We start from the raw sequence: 13,973 nt of genomic DNA, 5'->3' as shown, positions 1-13,973 counted from the left end.
GTCCTATGTCTGCAATCTCCACATGATAGCCACTAGCTACATGTGGCTATTGAGCACTTGAAATGTGGCTAGTGCCACTGAAAAATTGAATTTTTAATTTTATGTAAGTTAAATTTAAGTAGCCATGTGTGGCTAGTAGCTATCATATTTGACAGAGCATATTAGAGTGTTTTAGTTTTCAGTCTCTCACCTCAAAAATATACTGTGTGACTCGTACACTGAAGTACATTAAAATTATCTTCATATGGAAGCCAGAGATTTGTCTACGTGGATCTTAGACATATCCTTAAAATACAGAATTCCCAAGAAAGCTTAACTAATATATATTTTAATAACTAGAGTGTACAAACATTAACCAAAACATGATTTATCACTCTAGGGTCATAAGTGTTCAAAATTGCCCATCACTGGAGCCAATCCTTGTGTATGTTACATTAGGACTCTTGGTGTTGTTTTTGTTAACCTGGTAAACATAAACAGGGACATAAGTCTTCACTTAGCCCAAGACAAAGCATTTATTGAACACAATGTATATCAAATACCTCGTAGGCCCTGTGGACAGACTTGTAAAATTATAGAGCAGAAGATGTAAACCTCAGAATTCCACCACCTTAGAATTCTGTATGTATTGCTTTTATTCATACTTTCCCCCCAAATTCCAACAATTTTCTCTTTCCCTTCACCCTTGGTCCCTCCTCATCATCATTTCTACCCAGATGAAAATATACAGGAAACTTTTACAATTGTGGAATGAAGAATTCTCTAAGCATGACCCAAAGATGAAAAGTCATAAAGAAAAAAATAAAACTTCTCTATGGCAACCATTATCTCACAAATATACTAATACATGCCCATAATCAAACTCAAAGACACATAAAGAAATTTGACAGACAAAGGATAGCATGTGTCAATGTCCTTCAGCGAAAGACCAACAGGAGCACACCTGTGGTTGGACACATTGTGTTTATTACTTGTTGCAGCATGGGAGAATGCACACCACGGGGAACCATAGGGCATCTTAGTATGAGAGTGTTACCACACAAAGGGCATGATCTGCTTGCTGCGAGACAAAAGCCAATTGTCAAGAGGTAGATGGTGGAAAAGAAAGGGCAGTTTATTACAGCTTGCTAGCAAGGGGGAAGATGGCGGACTAATGTCTCAAAGAACCATCTTAAGGGGGCACAAAATCTTGCAGCAGTTATATAGACCAGTGGGTTATAGGGGAAGAGGTTAGGAATGTTGACGTTCTGGTGTTACAGACTGGGAGTGCCACGCCAGATCTTTCAGTTTTCATTGATGATGGCTATCAGCATGGACTCTCTGCTTGGGGGTCACCACATTCCTAAGGAACTCAAAAGAACAAAGTTATCATCTTATTGCATCTGGGAGGTACATGTACAAGCAGGGGTTGTAAAATCTACAGAGCAGCTAGATCTCCTGGAGGGTGCATATCCAACTGCGTTAGTTTGTCAGAGTTCATTCAAAATTACAAAAGGGTTTTTCTTTTCTACAATATGGCTTCCCTTATGTCAACGTCATCTTGAGCTGGTATCAAGGGTATTAGAAAGAACATATTACAGGATTTGGGCTTTGGTTGAATGATTATGGGGAGGACTGAGGAAGCAGGGGTTCACTCTAGCTTGGGTATTGTCAGAAAGCAGGGTCAATTCTATGACTGGGTGTCTTAATCAATCTTATCTATAGGGAGGGCAGACTAGAGCAAGGATAGAGCAGCAATTGGTAAAGAGGCAGCCATATAACTCACATAACCCAGCACAGGGAGATGTTAGGAACTTAGTGAGTTGCATAGTGTCTTGTTTTTGTCTGTGCTTAGATAAAATTATGTAGTAGTCTTGTTTTGTGTCACTTTATCACAGTCTCAGTGTGTCCTTGTCTGATATTGGTATTTTGTGAGATGGTTTATGTTAAAGAGGAGAATAACATGGCCCAGCTGTGAGCACCAGGCCAGCTTCAGACAACACTGAGGTCTAGCTGTAAGTGTTAGGCCAGTTCTCTGGGGTCAGGGGCTGCTTTTTATTCTCTCTTATATTCAATATATTTAAGTGCCTACATCTCAATTGAAAATAATTAAAGACTATTAGAAAACAATTTGGAAAAAAAGAAAAGCAAATATCAAACAAATATGTTATTAATAAATGGAACAAAAATGAGAATGTGGAAGAAGAAATGGGAAGAAAAATTACAATCTATCAGCTTGGCAAAGATGCAAGTAAGTGATGAGAGTATTGGTGTTCTGTATTCTTTTATGAGATGGTCAGTCAAGTGCGGCCATAAGAGGAGAGAGAGGAAAGGCTCAGGAAATAACGAAGTTTATTATACTCACAAGTCCTAGAGACAGGAAGCACAGCACACCACACAGGGCACACGGAAAAGCACTCAGGTGGTCAGGAGGCAGAAGACAGGAAGTAGAGGGGCAGTGCTTAGGCCATGGCTTTTATTGGGGTCTCCTTGGGAAAGCCAGGGCAGGGCAAGGTAAATAGATTAGGATTGGCTAGTGCGAATAACTTCAGCAGGCTTTGGGCTATAAGGGTGGTCTTTAGTTGTCTGGTACCTGGCCCTGGGCTGATTACGGCAGAGGAATATTGCCTCTTGGGGTACGTAGCCAGACAGAGGAGGTAGGGCTCTAGATTGGTTAGTTTGCATATCAAAGGCACGCTCCTGCTGGACCCTAGCCCTGGGAAGGGCAGTTTCTCCTCAGCTAGCAAGGTTTTTTTTTTTTTTTAAGATTTTATTTATTTATTTCCACCCCCCAAAGCCCCAGTAGATAGTTGTATGTCATAGCTGCACATCCTTCCAGTTGCTGTACGTGGGACACGGCCTCAGCATGGCCGGAGAAGCGGTGCGCGCCGGGGATCCAAACCCGGGCTGCCAGCAGCGGAGCGCGTGCACTTAACCGCTAAGCCATGGGGCCGGCCCAACTAGCAAGGTTTTAAAAGATGTAAAAACATAATAATATACAGAAACTAAAAAATACACAGACAATTGGCCACAGGGTAGGGAAAGTATACTGTCATAAGGGTTGATGGGATTGAAAACTGGTACAAAATTTCCCAAGGGCATTTTTGCAAATGTGTCAACAATTTAAATCGACTTATATTTTGACACAGAAATTCCTCTTCTAGGAATTTATCCTAAGAAGATAATCACAAATGTTCCCAAAAATATGTTCACTGAATTGTGGTTTATAAAAGCAAAAGAATGGAAACAATCTAAATGTTACAATCAATATAACGATGGTAGCTATGATTAGTGGACTATTTAATACATGTCAGGCAATTCTACTATGTGTTTTACATAAAGAGTCAAATGTAATTCTCAAATCCACAAGATAGCCGATATGGGATCCCTTTGTACAGACACAAAAGGAAGACTCAGAGAGGTTTAGGAGGTGGTGGAGCTGGGGTTGAGCCCAGGAGATTTTCTCTCAGAGCCTTGTTGACTTGTCTTTCATTGATTCCCTGTCCATAAGGTAGGCAAGTCTGACTCTGCACCCCATGCAAGTGAACTGTTTCAATGTTCCAGAATGTTCTATGACAGGAAGCCACCAGGCTCAGAGCTCAGGATGACATCAAGGGTCAGTGTGACTTAACTTCTCAAACCACACTAAAGTCTATTCATCCAGTGTATATTTCAAGGCCTCCAGTGAATCAGGAGATCTGCTAGACACTGGAGGTACAATGAAAAGTGAAAGTCAAATCGTGCCTCTTTGGAGCTGGCACTGTTATGAGGGAGATGAACATTAAGTAAAACTTACAAAGATGCATGTAAAATCCCTATTGAGCTAGGTGCTGTGAGGAAAAAGTTCATGATACCATGAAAGCAGATAACCAGGATATCTAACAGGTCCCCTACCACTATTATCAATAATATCTAAAAGATGTAACAAAAGATATGCCACTTATAAAACAAGAACAACATTACACACAATCAGAGAGCAAGAAAAACCCTTGGAAATTAAAAATATGATTATAGAAATGAATAATCCATAGAGGAATTGGAATATTAAAGTCATACTCCCAGTAAGTAGTTAGTACAAATGGAAAAGTGATGGCAAACAATAAAGAACTATAAGAATATTAGGCTGTCATTCAAGGAAATCCAAAACCTAATAACAAATTTTCAAAAAAAATGGAGAGATTTCCAGTCCAAGATGGTGATATAGGAGGATCTTGAACTTGCCTCCTCCTATGGCCACAGTGAATATACAGCCACACTGGGGCAATTCCCTCTGAAACAAATCCAGAAACTTGTTGTGATACCACCTCAACACAAGTTTGACATAAGGGAAGCCATACCATAGAAAGAAAGCCATGTTGTAACTGTGGATAACCTCTAAGCTGGACGTATGTCCAGCTTGCATGTAGACTAGATAATAAATAACTGGAACACAAAGAAAACTGCATGCATCATGATTGTGTGACCCGTGTTTACATATGTACCTCCCAGCTGCAATAAGACGATAAGTTTGTTCTTTTGAGTTCCTTAGAAATATAACAATCCCTGGACAGAGATTCTATACTAGTATCCATCATCAATGACAGCCAAAATGTCTGATGTGGTGACTCCCAGTCTACAGCACCAGATGGCCAGCATTCCTGACCCCCTCCTCTAGCCCACTAGCCCTATATAACTGCTTCAAGAATCTGGATATCTCTTAAGATAGTTCTTCAGGACGCTAGTCCACCATCTTCTGATTAGCTGGCTCATCACTTAATATAAGTCCTTTCTCTACCACCATATTGCCTCTTGATGGTTTGTTTGGCTTTTGTCTTGTGGCGAGCAGATCATACCCTTTGTGCAGTAATAGTTGAGCAACTGCTACACATTGGTTAAATGAGAAAATACCCATATTCATATGGGTAGGAAAGGCTGAGACATGGTCTTGCCATAAACCCCACCCCTAGAACATACAATCAGGAGGAAACTCACAACTCCCAGCTTCTCCCTGAGGAGTAAAGGGTTTGGACCCAACATCTAGCACCCCAACTTTTAAGACTTCCACCTGGGGGATGGGCCCCCAAAACACCTAGCTCAGAGCCAATGGGGCTTGCATCCATGAGACCCACAAGACTATAGCAAACAAGGAAACAGTTTTTAATGGCTCATGAGAACTTGCTGTTGCTATCTCCTCAGGTCTCAGCCAAGAGTGAGATAACAGAAATGCCCATCTCCATCTTTCTCTTAAAAAGGCCTATTTGCATACTTGAAAAGCTGCTGCCTGAGGGTCAGACTTCTAATTTAGCACACATCTAGGGGCTAGGTGCAATCCTCCCCAGGAAGCTGGTGGGCACTGACTCCACAATTTCCCTTCAGCCTGTTCCAGGTCATCGGTGTCTCCCTAGAAGGAGCTTGTGCATATGTCTGGCACCCCAGTTTTTATGGCTGCCACCCAGGGGAGGTACTCCTTGTCATCGGCATCTGGTGGCCAGCAGGGCTTGTATTCACTGGTCCCCTTGCTTCTTTTAAGATTAAGAGCATGTGGAGAGTGTGGGGCGGTGGTGGAGTGTGTGGGGCTCCCGCCGTGGAGAGACTGGGTCCACTTCAGGAGGTCGGGGCACACACACAGGGCAGGACTGTGTTGACTGTGTGTGTGGACCTGTGGGCAACAGGGCTTGTCAGCTGTAGAAGATTTGTGCTTCTCAAAGACCCACCTTCCAAAGCCTGAAACAAATTGGGTGCTTCCATGCCTGAGGCCAGCCCCACCCAGCTGCAATCCTCAGAGAGCTGACAAGAGACCAAAGGCTTATAGCAATTGTAAGCCCCTGAGCCTAATAACCTGCCACGCTGGGGGCCTACTCACTTAAAAGAAATACTGCAACACAAATGTGGTATTAGAACTTGCAGCCAACTGTACTGGTGCTTACCACACCTGAATAAAGAGACTGAAGGGCCCACAAACAACTACAAGCAGCTGAGCATTACAACAGCTGTCCAAGAGTTAACTCAGCCTCCCTGGGCGCCTACAGGGAGAGCAACCACGCCACAACAGAAGGACACACGTAGCCCACATAAGGGTCACTCCTGGAACATTGAGAACTGAGGGAAGCACACTGTGGACCTCCTAAGGCATCACTTATATAAGGTGACCTATCCAAGTGCAGGAGATGTAGCTGACCTACCTAATAAACAGACACAAGCACAGGGAAAGAGGCAAATGAGGAGGGAAAGGAATACATTCCAAGTAAGGGAACAGGACAAAACCCCAGGAAAGGAACTAAGTGAAACAGAAATGAGCAACCTACCTGACAGAGAGTTCAAACAAAGAGTGTTAAGGATGCTCACTGATCTGAGGAGAAGAATAGATGAACTCAGTGAGAATGTCAACAAAGAAATGGAAGATACAAAAAAGAACCAATCAGAAATGAAGAATACAATACTGGAAATGAAAAATTCACTAGAGGGACTCAACAGCAGAGTAGAGGATACAGAAGAACCGATCTGTGAGCTGGAAGAAAGACTAGAAGAAATTACCTGAGCTGAACAGGTAAAAGAAAAAAGAATTAAAAAGAGTGAGGACAGTCTAAGGGACCTCTGGGACAACATCAAGTGCACTAACATCCGTTTTATAGGTGTCCCAGAAGGAGAAGAGCGAGACAAAGGGGCAGAGAATCTATTTCAAGAAATAATAGATGAAAACTTCCCTAACCTAAGGAAGGAAACAGACATCCAGGTACAGGAAGCACAGAGAGCCCCAAACAAGATAAACCCAAAGAGGCCCACACCAAGACACATCATAATCAAAATGTCCAGAATTAAAGATAAAGAGAGAATCCTAAAAGCCGCAAGAGAAAGTCAAGTTACATACAAAGGAAACCCCATAAGGCTATCAGCTGACTTCTCAGCAGAAACCTTACAGGCTAGAAGAGAATGGCATGATATATTTAAAGTGCTAAAAGGAAAAAACTTACATCCAAGAATACTCTACCTGGCAAGGTTATCATTCAAAATGGAAGGAGAGATAAAAAGTTTCCCAGACAAGCAAAAATTAAAGAAGTTTGTCACCAAGAAACCAGTGCTACAAGAAATGTTAAAGGGACTGATTTAAGGGGGAAAGACCACAAATAAGAAAAATTATCTATTTCTATGATAAGAGGGTAATGGATACAAATGCACAAAAAAGAGGATAGATATGCTATCAAAAACATAAAATGAGGAAGGAAGGAAGTTAAAGAGTAGAGCTTTCAAACAGAGGTCAAACTAAAGAGACCATCAATTCTGTATAGAGGACTACTAAAACACTAAGAAAAAAAAAGTTAAAAAATGGCAGTAAGTACATATTATCAATAGCTATTTTTTTTTCTTTTTTGGGGAAGATCAACCCTGAGCTAACACCCATGCCAATCCTCCTCTTTTTTTTTTTTTTGCACTAAGGAAGACTGGCCCTGGGCTAACATCTGTGCCCGTCTTCCTCCACGTTATATGGGACGCCACCACAGCATGGCCTGACAAGCGATGCATTGGTGCACACTGGGGATCGAACCTGGGCTGCCAGCAGCAGAGTGTGTGCACTTAACCACTACGCCACAGGGCTGGCCCCTCAATAGCTACTTTAAATGTCAATGAACTAAATGCTCCAATTAAAAGGCACAGGGTGGCTGACTAGATAAAAAAAGAAGACCCATATATATGCTGCATACAAGAGACACACTTCAGACCTAAAGACACTCACAAACTGAAAGTGAAGGGATGGACAAAGATACTCCATGCAAATGGCAATGAAAAGAAAGCTGGGGTAGCAATACTCATATCAGACAAAATAGACTTTAAAACAAAAACTGTAAAAAGAGACAAAGAAGGGCATTACATAATGATCAAGGGAACAATTCAACAAGAGGATAAAACACTGGTAAATATCTATGCATCCAACGTAGCAGCACCTAAATATATAAAGCACTTATTAACAGACATAAAAAGAGAAATAGACAGTAACACAGTAATAGTAGGGGACTTCAACACTCCACTTACACCAACAGATAGATCATCCAAAGAGAAGATCAATAAGGAAACATTGGCCTTAAATGACACACTACAACAGATGGCCCTAGTAGATATATACAGAGCATTCCATCCAAAAACCAAAGAATACACGTTCTTTTCAAATGCACATGGAACATTCTCCAGGACTGATCACATGTTAGGCCACAAAACAAGTCTCCATAAATTTAAGAAGACTGAAATAATACCAAGCATCTTTTCTAACCACAATGGTACGAAACTAGATCTCCCTCATTAAGTAGTAGATAATAACAAAAATAAACAAACACATAGAGACAGAGATTGGATTGGTGGTTACCAGCGGGGAAGAGCAGAGGGAGGAGGACAAAAGGGATAATTCGGCACGTCTCTGGTGATGGCTTGTAATTAGTATTTGGGTGGTGAACATGTAATCTATGCAGAAATAGAAGTATAATGATGTACACCTGAAATTTATACAATGTTATAAACCAGTTACTGCAATAAACAAAAAATTAATAAACATGTGGAATAAGCATATTGCTGCTGTGAGCTAATGGTTCAAGGACGCACTATGTAGCCAGACTGTGGGAGGAGGGAGGGAAGACCGAAAACCACTTAAATGTGAATGAACAGGAACAAGACTAGTATGTTATACCAAGGTAATAAATGCTGTTTATGACTTTAAAAAAAAAAAAAAAAAAAGCAAGTTTCCCTTAAAAATATCATGGTTTGTAGTATTAAAAATCAACTTGATTAAATCACCATTCTCAAGTCCACATTTCAGAATATCTGATAGGATGACATGGGAAGTACACATGAAGTACTTCTGCTACATTCCAAAGTACTACATCTCAATGAAAATAATTTGTGTGAGCTGACCTAGCTCTTTTTATGGAATACCATTTTTACTTGAAAGAACAAATGACAGAGAAACAATGATTATTTAGTCTTGGTTATTTGACATACACTTTCTCAAAAATAAATGTGAGCTTCTCCCTTCAAGAAAATCAACTGACAGTATTTGTTGCGAATGATACAACATAAGGTCTCATAAGAAAAGTTTGGAAAACTTGTATCCACCATTGTAATCTTGACGACGTCTCAGTACTGACAAACTTTTCTAGTAGGATCTGATAATATTAACAAATGCAATTACATGATAATTTTAATTAAATGTGTCAACATTGGAAGATCGCTATAACTTGGTGAAATAATGCATTACTTAAAAAAATCATGCATTAGTACAAGATTCATTCAATGTATGAAATAGACCTATGGATTTTAATGTAACAGTTTTGGAAATATTCAGTGACAGTGTTTCAGGTTCCACATTGCAAATAACTTTTAAGAAACTACTACTTGTGTAGTTTCAGTGTAGTATCAAAGGCAAATAACCACAATTATCTGAAAACTTTATTCAAAATATTCCTCCTATATATTTGTGAGGCTGGATTATTTTCATATGCTTCAACCAAAAGAGATTAAAGGCAGAAGCAGTTTTGCAAATTCATCAGTCTTCTAACAAGAAAGACAAGACTTGCAAAAATGTAGAATGTAAAAAGATCCACTCTTCTCATTATGCTGTTTTATTTTGGAAAATAGTAATTCTTCACAAAAACATATTATTTCTGTTAACTATGTAATAGGTTATTAATATTATTCTAAATGAATTAAGTATATATTTTTAAAAGTTTCAATACCTAATATGGTAAATATAGACAAATATAACCCACATAAAATTATCTTTGAGGTCCTAACTAATTTATAAGCGTGTACGGAGATCTTGAAACGAAAAGTTCGTAAATCACTGACTCAGGCCCTGGGCAAAGACTCAGGGAGACAGTGTGACAAAGAGCTCTCGGGGCAGGAGGAGAAGCGTTCACGACGCGGCCGCAGTTCTCACTCCCATTGCGCGTCCGGTTTCTAGAGACGCCAATCAGCGTCTCCAAGGTTCCCGGGTGTAAAGTCCACTTAGACCGGCCAGGTCCTGGTGCCGCAACCTTCCTCCTCGAGCTCTCGGGGGTCCTGACCGTGACCGAGTCCTGGGCGGGTGAGTGCCGGGTCGGAAAGAAACGGCCTCTGCGGGGGGCGTGGTGAGGGGACCGCGCGGCGAGGACGCAGCACCCCTGGGGAAGGCGCGTCACCGCCTCCGCCTCCGCCTCCCCCCACCTCGACCCGCCCCGCCCTGATTCTCCTCTCCTCACTCACCTCCCTCTCTGTCTCGCCGCCCCTTTTCCGTCTTATAGACTCCTCGCCCTACCTCCCCTCCCGGCTCCATTAATTTCGGACCCAGGAAGAACCTGAGGGCCTTCGCTCGGGTTTTGTTTTCAATTTAGGCGGTAACAGGCTCTGACCAATCACCGCCCGTGTGTCTCGCGCGAGAGTGAGGCAAGTGGGCGGGGATGAGCGACAGGACAGGGCTAAGTGGGCGTTGCTCACTGCGGGGGCGGGGCCAGGGTCTCACACCCTCCAGAGGCTTTGTGGATATACGCTCCGGAAGGGCACCAGCGTCTCCTGCGCGGTTTCAGTCAGTTCACCTACGAAGGCGCCGATCACCTCGCCCTGAACGAGGACCTGTGCTTCTGGACTGCGGCGGACACGGCGGCTCAGATCACCTGGCGGACGTGGGAGGAGGCGGGTGAGGCCGAGCACAACAGAGCCTACCTGGAGGGCAGGTGCGTGGAGTCGCTCCTCAGACACCTGGAGAACCGGAAGGAGACGCTACAGCGTGCAGGTACGTTGGGCCATGTGGCCTTGCTGATCTCTCCTCCAGCTGGGTCTGGCTTTCCACAAGGAGGGAAGGAAAATGGAATGCATGCTACAATGCTGCCCCTTCCTCTAGTCCGGAGGGAGAAGAGCTCCCCTGGCTTTCTAGATTCCTTACCAAAGAGTGACTCTGAGGGCCCTTCTTTCGGGACAGTTAAGGGATCCAGTCTCCCCGGGGATGGAGGGAAGACATCCCTGAAGTAACTGATCTGCTAGTTGTCCCCTTGACCCCAGCAGCTGTCTTGGGCACACGGGGCAACTTTCTTTCTCTCAGGCCTTGTTCTTTGCCTCACATGCAGTATGTCTGGAAGTCTGACTCCAGCTTTTCTGAGTAACTCGGCCTCCACCCAGGTCAGGATCAGAAGTCCTGTTCTCCCCCTCAGAAACCTGGAGCCTCCTACCCTGAGCTGTCTCACCCTGATTTTGAAACTTTCCAAAGAATAGGAGATTATCCCAGATCACTGACTCCAGTCTGGAGTCTGGATTTTACACTTTCTTCCCCCGACCTCAATTGTCCTGTTCATTCTCAGGATGGTCACATGAGTGCTGCTGGAGTGTCCCATGAGAGATGCAGTGTCTGAATTTTCTGAATCTTCCCCTCAGATTCCCCCAAAAATGTACCTGACCCACCACCCCATCTCTGACGGTGAGGTCACCCTGAGATGCTGGGCCCTGGGCTTCTACCCTGCGGAAATCACCCTGACCTGGCAGCGTGATGAGGAGAACCAGACCCAGAACACAGAGCTTGTCGACACCAAGCCTGCAGGGGATGGAACCTTCCAGAAGTCAGCAGCTGTGGTGGTGCCTTCTCAAAAACAGCAGAGATACATCTGTCCAGTGCAGCATGAGGGGCCGTCCAAACCTATCACCCTGAGATGGGGTTAGAAGGGGGATGAGGGAACAGAGCTTCTTCTCTGACAACAAAGCAGGAGCCCTTCTGGAGACCTTTTAGTGGTATCAGAGCTGAGGCCTGGGGGTCAGGGCCCGTTACCCTCCCTTCCCTCCCTAGAGCTGCCTCCTCAGTCCACCATCCCCATCATGAGAATTGTTGCTGATCTGGGTCTCCTTGAAGCAGTGGTCACTGGAGCTGTGACCTGGAGGAAAAAGAGCTCAGGTAGGGAAGAGATAGATGTCTATTTTCTTGTACAACTGGGGGGATTTCAGGACCCAGATAGGAGTTTGCCCATCTCCTGTCTTGTTACTGGGAGGCACCATGCACTCATGTGCTGTTTTAAACAGCTATATGTTTATTAAGTAACACGAAATGGGCCAAAAAAAAAAAGGATAGCATTTTGCATTTAGATATTGCCATTTCTGATACTTGTTATCTTTTCTGAGAGTTTGAGTTTCCATCTGGTATCATTTGCCTTCAGGCCAAAGAACTTCCTTTGCCATTTCTTATAGTGCAAGTCTGTTTGTTACAAATTCTTTTAATTTTCTTTTATCTGAAAATCTATTTTACCTTCATACTTGAAGGACATTTTTGCTGAATATAGAATTCTGAGTTGACAGTTTTTTTCTTTTAGGACATTAAGGTATTGTTTCACTCTTTTTTGGCTCTGTGTTTTCTGATGAGAAGTCCTCACAGGAGAGGAGGAACAGAAGAACCAAAACAAAAAATATCATGATAGATGTAGTATCTATCATATCAAAAACTACCATACATGGATCACCACTCCAATTAAAAGGCAGAAATTGTCAGAATATGTTAAGAAACAAAACTCAACTATATACTGTTTACAAGAGATGCATTTTCACTATAAAGACACAGGTTGAAAGTAAATTGATGGAAAAAGATATGCCCTGCAAACAGAAACCAATAGGAGGCTGAAGTAGCCATATTAATATCAGAAGTAAAAGAGATTTCAAGATAGAATGTATTACCAGAGATAAGAAGAGACACTTCATAATGATAAAATCTAATGGAATGGGAAATTTCACAATTACAGACAGAAAGGCGATTAGTAGTTGCCTATGGCTAGGGGTAGGGAGAAAGATCAAGTACAAAGGGGCATGAGGAAGCTTTTTAGGATATGGGAGCTGTTCTATATGTTCTTTGTGGTAGTAGTTGCATGATTCTAAACAATTAATGATATTCATCTAACTGTACATCTAAAATTGGTGAATATAATTTTATGTAAAGACTTTAAAAATTAAAAAAGTAGCAAGAAAGAAGGCAAAATAAAGACACTTTTAGATAAAAGCAGAGAAATCATTGCTACTGGTCCTGCAATGAAGTAATTTTAAAGGAAGTCCTCCAGGCTTAAGGAAAATGACACTAGATGATAACTCATATATACAAAAAGTATAACGAATAACAGAAATATACGTGATATTCTGTTTATGTGCATTTTTCTTAATTTCCTTAAAAGACGTATGACTGTTTAAAGTAAAAAAGTAATATACTCTGTTATGTGTACTGATGTAATATATATGACAGTAACAGCATAAATGTGGTTAAATGGAACTATATTGCTGCAAGTTTCCTAATTGTACTGGATGTAGTTCAATGTTACCTTAAGTAAATGGTGAAAAGTTAAGATGCAGGTTTCAATTCTTATAACAATAAAAAGTTAACAGAAATATAGCTAAAAAGCCACTAGAAGACATAAAATCATAAACAAAAAATATTTGCTTGAAACAAAGGAAGGTAGGAAAGGAGGCACGGGAATGAAAAAGAGATGAGACAGTTCAAACACAGATAGCAAAATGAGAGACCCAGATTCTACCATATCACCAATCATGTTAAATATAAATTGATGAAAATTCTAATCAAAAGGCTGAGATTATCAGACTGGCTAAATATCAAAACAGACTGTATGCTCTATATAATGGAAAAACTTTAAATACTAAACCAAAAATAGATAAAAAGTTAAAGGCTGAAGGAATATGCCATGTAAATAGAAAGCATAAGTAAACTGGAATGTCTACATTACTATGGAGCAAAATAGACTCTAGGAGAAGGAGTATCGCTAGAGACAAAGAAGGACTTTATAGAATGATGATAGGTCAGTATCACAAGAAGACAAAAGTAATAAATGTATAAATACCTAACTATAGAGCTCCACAATAGATGAAGCATAAAGTGGCAGAACTGAAAAAGAAATAGGTAAATTAAAAATTATATTTACAGATCAGTACTCCTATCTCATTAATACAAGTAAACAACAAACTAGTAAGGATGTAGAAGACTTAAATATTGTGAGCCAACTTGACCTAATTCACATGTT

General features: G+C 41.6%; 1 long non-coding RNA gene across 1 annotated transcript; it reads left to right on the top strand.

Annotated features, from left to right (window-relative positions):
• Positions 1–9,914: 9,914 nt before the first annotated feature.
• Positions 9,915–13,283, top strand: LOC131413920 (uncharacterized). Its single transcript, XR_009222065.1, has 3 exons — positions 9,915–10,027; positions 10,478–10,711; positions 11,347–13,283. It is a non-coding gene; the product is annotated as an uncharacterized LOC131413920 (long non-coding RNA).
• Positions 13,284–13,973: the final 690 nt, after the last annotated feature.

The sequence above is a fragment of the Diceros bicornis genome, chromosome 14, assembly GCF_020826845.1.
Source record: "Diceros bicornis minor isolate mBicDic1 chromosome 14, mDicBic1.mat.cur, whole genome shotgun sequence".
In the NCBI taxonomy this organism is placed as follows: domain Eukaryota; kingdom Metazoa; phylum Chordata; class Mammalia; order Perissodactyla; family Rhinocerotidae; genus Diceros; species Diceros bicornis.
Note: the sequence above shows the minus strand (reverse complement) of the source record. Positions and strands in the feature narration are given on the sequence as shown.